Source organism: Otolemur garnettii, unplaced genomic scaffold (assembly GCF_000181295.1).
Source record: "Otolemur garnettii isolate 467f Iridium unplaced genomic scaffold, OtoGar3 scaffold00008, whole genome shotgun sequence".
NCBI lineage: Eukaryota > Metazoa > Chordata > Mammalia > Primates > Galagidae > Otolemur > Otolemur garnettii.
The window spans coordinates 21,847,010-21,852,250 of NW_003852403.1; positions in this window are offsets into that span (position 1 = coordinate 21,847,010).

The window sequence follows — 5,241 nt, forward strand, 5'->3', positions numbered from 1 at the left end:
GCCTGTGGTCCCAGCTACTTGGGAGGCGGAGGCAGGAGACTCGCTTGAGCCCAGGAGTGGGAGGTTGCTGTGAGCTGTGATGCCACGGCACTCTGCCCAGGGGGATAGCTTGAGGCTCTGTCTCAAAAAAAAAAAAAAAAAAAATGTATATGCACTAGGAAGAGTATAGATGATGCTAAGATAGGATGATTGTATGAATGATGCTACTTAAGAAGGTGAAGGAGGAATAGAATTCGGAGCCCAAGAGGAGAAACTGGCCTTGGGAAGGAAGGATGCTTTCTCCATTTTAACAAGTAGAAGAAGGAAAAGATAGACATGTAGAAGTAGTTGTTTAGTTTATTTATGGGAAAAACATGGGAATTTGGGGTCAATTGCTTCTTATTTTATTTATTTATTTATCTTATTGAGACAGAGTCTCACTTTGTCACCCTTGGTAGACTGCTGGGGTGTCATAGCTCATAGGAACCTCAAACTCTTGGGCTTTTGTTTGTTTGTTTGTTTTTTATTTAGCAGGCCCAGGCCGGGTTCAAACCCACCAGCCCCAGAGCATGTGGCTGGTGCTCTAACCACTGAGTTACAGTGCCCAGCCGATTGTTTCTTATTTTAAAATAAAGTATGAGATAAGATTATTAACTGAGAGCAGAGGGGACAGAGTTCGTCTGAAAAGAAAGTCCCAGTGTAGCAGGAAACCAGCCCAGACAGAAGACTCCAGGCACCAGTTGATTAGAGGAAGCGGGTTTATTCGGCCGGGGGTACTCGGAACACCAGCGTGTTTCCCAAAACCGACCCTCCCGACTCAATCTCTTGCGTCTCTTTTATCCACTTTTCAGGGCAGGAGTGCATGTGAGGGTCATAAAACAGAGAGAGACATGACATCATCCTCAAGGTCCTGGGCTCAAGGGCGAAGGTCAGGTTCACCCCTGTCCTTGAGACCAGTCGGACCACCTGCCCTCAAAGGCAACAGAAACCCAAGGAAGTTACTAGGTTACAATCTAGGCCCCGCATAAGTCAAGGAAGAAACATACAGACAACAGAAATGCCTGCGGCTTGGCTGAGGCCTACACAGAGTGGCTAGGACAGATTCTTTTAGTTCTGCTTTTACTTTCTTGCCTCACCAGAGTGGGAAAGTCAAACTAACAGAGAAAGGGTTGTTTCATGGGTAATTCTGTGTCCACTTGAGATATGAAATCATGAATTAGGCAGAAGGTATTAACAAAGAGAAGTAAGGACAGTGCCAAGGGAGCAGAGGTCTCTTTCTTCTCTTTTGAGCCACAGAAAACCATGAAGGTAGTGGCATGTGAGCTGGGCCTCGGGTCCGGGGGAGATCTGGTTAGTAATTAGGAGACTCTTTCAGGAAGGGTGACTGAATGGCTGTTTGTGAGAGACCTATATGTCTGGAATCTGCCAATTGGATCTTCTCTTAATTTTCCCAGTGGAAACCTAAAAACCAGATCCTGACCAGTGGCACTTGCTGAGCAAGTGCTTTCCTAGACCTGCGGTTTGGCCCAATCCCACTGTGAGCATCCACACCCAACACCTACCCCTCAAAGACAGCTAATAGGCCTGAGGTATGGAGGGAAAAGAGGTTAGCAGAATAATACAGAACGTTCCCATTTGCAAATAGATAAACCGGTAGCCTCTTTGACTCAGGAGTTACTCTGAGGGAGGGTGCAAACTCCATGTCTACTCAGAACATCTCTGAAAATTGACTTTGACATACTTGCCCTCAGCACGTCTAACCTCTGACTTAGGGAGGGAGGGAGGGGGTGTGGAGTTTGTGCTTTAGGGGAAGGATGGAGGCTTTGCCCTGAGACGGCGGATGCTGGGGGACAGAACAAAAGAATGTGTGATATCACAGTGGCCACAGGAGAGGAGGCTCCTGATGAGATAGATAAACAAGCAGACTCAGTCTCTCCCTCACTGGGGCTGAGGTTTCTGGCCCTGTGCTAGGCAGAATTCCAAAATGGCCACCAAGATTCCGCATCTTGGCATACACACACTGACTGCATAATCCCTTTCCCTTGAGTGCACACAAGATTTGGGAATATATTGGGATGTCACTTCCAGATTAGATCACATTATTGGCAATGAAGGAATGTCCTAAAAGGAAAGGCTGAGGCACAAAATGGAAGTAAAAAGGTTTACTTGAGCCAAAGCAAGCTCGAGCTGCCCAGGAGACTCAGACCCAGGTAACCTTGCATATGAGCTTCACAGGCTTTGTTACAAGCAGGTTTTTAAAGGCAAAATAGAGAAACAGGGAGTGCACTGATGCAAAGTTGTTTGTCAAGAATTCTCATTGGTTTACAAAAATAACATAATTAATGGTTAGCTATACATTATTAAGCTATAGGGTATTTGTTGTAGTGTCTAGTGTGGTGTTATTAGATTTATTTATAGCTACTTGTGGCTGTTGTGCCCGAAAATTATTCTCCCTAATAGCCCCAACAGATGAATCCGAGACACACTCAGATGTAAAAAACAAAAGGTGAGTTTCATTCAAGCCTGGGCCTGGTCTCTCCTGGCATGCAAGCCGAGAAAGAGCTCCAAAGCCCGGGTGGAGCCAAGTTTTTATGGGGTACAGAAAGCAAGAAGGGGAGGAGGGTATGAGTACACTTTTGATTGGTGGTTGGTGATTTCATTAGTAAAGGAGGATTTGGATTGGTACAGGTGAGGGGTGGGGGAAGGCAGCAGGGAGTGGCTTTGCAGGTTTTACTGGCAGAGGTTGGGCCCGAAGGGCTAGGAATGGAGCTTATGCAGTAAACAGCTAGGAGTGGGGCTTGTGTAGTAAACAGCAAAATGGAGTTAATCTGGCCCTCTCATGGCAATAGCAAGCAGTTTCCAGAGATGAATATGTAGATCAAAGTGGGGAGTAGGACATGATGATTGTGCTCTCATTTTAATGTCTCTCTGGGCCTGATAACTTAAAAGGATTCACATTCCTCAGATAAAAGTTCTGTTCTTTTCTCAAAGGGAATTGCAGATGTAATTAAAGTTCTAATTGGCTGATTCTGAAGTAATCTAGAGAAATTATCTTGGGTAGGCCTAAAAACAGGTGAAAGCCCTGGTTCTTTTTGTTGTTGTTGTCGTTGTTTGTTTTCTAAGACAGAATCTCACTCTGTCATCCAAACTAGAGTAACGTGGCATCATACCACACAGCAGCTTTAGACTCCTATGCTCATGTGATCCTCCTGCTTCAGCCTCCCAAGTACTTGGGACTCCAGGTGTCTGCCACAATGTTCAACTAGTGAAAGTCCTTAAAAGTGGGGTCAGATCCTTTCTAAAGAGAGAGATGTTCTTCTGCCAGCCTTGAGGAAGGATGCACTGTGAGTTCTACTGTTGCAGGAAGACAAGCCCCAGTGGAGAGAACAAGCATCCAGATGCTGTGATTAAAAGAGGAAGGGCTGGACGACACCCGTGCTCAGTGGGTAGGGCACCAGCCACATACACCAAAGCTGGTGGGTTCAAACCTGACCTGGGCCAGCTGAGGCAGTAATGACAAGTGCAACACCAACAAAAAAAAATGTCCGGGCATTGTGGCGGCCACCTGTGGTGCCATTTACTTGGGAGGCTGAGGTAAGAGAATCGCCTGAGCCCAGGAGTTTGAGGTTGCTGTGAGCTGTGATGTTGATGCAGGACAAGGTGGCACCATGACCTGCCGCCTCAGCCTTGGTGGTGTTGATGCTGCCGTGGCAGGAGGAACCAGCTTGCTGGAAGGAGGGACACCTATAGGGGAGACACTGGGGCCTTGCTGTCTCCTCTCCACCACTTCTGGCTGGTCAATTTCATGGCACCTTGCTAACCCCTCTTGTGAGTTTCTAGGGCATGAGAGTTCAGGCACCTTGCTGCTGATTGGACAACTGGCTGTAACTGACGAAGACCTACACCCTAAAAGTCAACACTGAGTTCCCCTGATTGGAGAGCCCGAGGACAGACCTTGAACAGAGAGATGAGAGCTTGTTCTCCTCCTGGGTTCTCTCTGCCAGGAGCTTTGGTTTTTTTGTAAGTTGTAAGTTTTGTTTCTGTGAATAAACCCTGTCTTACAACTAATCCTGTGGTCCATGGATTCATTCTTCCAAAGGGCGAGACCAAGAACCTGAAACACTGGTATCAACGCCATGGCACTCTACTCAGGGAGACAGCTTGAGACTATGTCTCAAAAAAAATAAATAAATAAATAAAAAATTAAAGGGCTTTATTTCAGCCAGCAGAGCTATGGCACAGAAGAATTCAAAATGCCTAGGCTCCCGACTGGCTCAGTCTTTTCTTTTTTATCCCTAGTCAAAAAGTTCTGGCCCATGAATACCTTTCTCATTGGTCAGTTTGAATCAAGCTGGAGAAGAGGCTCTGGCTTTTAGAGTCATGGGCTTTCACAGAAGTGGAAGCAAGCATCAGCCTCTAAGTCCCAGAAAGTTAAGTTTACAAATTCCTAAGAGCTGAGTCACAACAAGGAGGACCTCACAGGTATATCCTTGGAGGTCTCCTTGAGAAGACCTCTGTTATCTTAAACCTTACTTTTTTCTGGGTATCCTCTCTCATCCCCCACCTTTTAAGACTCCATGTATATTTTAACTTGGGGTCTCAAGATCAGCTTGCTCCTGCAGGAGCTGGTAGTGTTTCACATAGAACAGCATGATACGTTTTTTTTTTTTTTTTTCTCTCTTCTGATTGACATCTGTCCCAATTATGCAGCACATAGCCCTGACTACTAGTGGGAGGAGACAGGGAATAATTAAGCTAACTCTGCTGATGACTAGTACTCCTTCTAGTAAAGTTTTTATCTTTATTTTATTTTTTATTTTAGAGACAGAGTCTCACTTTATCACCCTTGGTAGAGTGCTGCGGCATCACAGCTCACAGCAACCTCCAGCTCTTGGACTTAGGCAATTCTCTCACCTCAGCCTCCCAAGTAGCTGGGACTATAGGCACCCACCACAATGCCCAGCTATTTTTTTGTTGCAGTTTGGCCAGTGCCGGGTTTGAACCCGCCACCCTCCTCACTGAGCCACAGGCGCCACCCTATTTTTATTTATTTATTTATTTGTTTGCAGGGATTTTTTTGGGGGGGGGTCCAGGGCTGGGTTTGAACTTACCACCTCTGGTATATGGGGCCAGCACCCTACTCCTTGAGCCACAGGCACCACCCTTTATATTTATTTAGGGACAGAGTCTCACTATGGTGCCCTTGGTAGAGTGCTGTAGCATCACAGCTCACAGTAACCTTCAACTCTTGGGCTTAAGTCA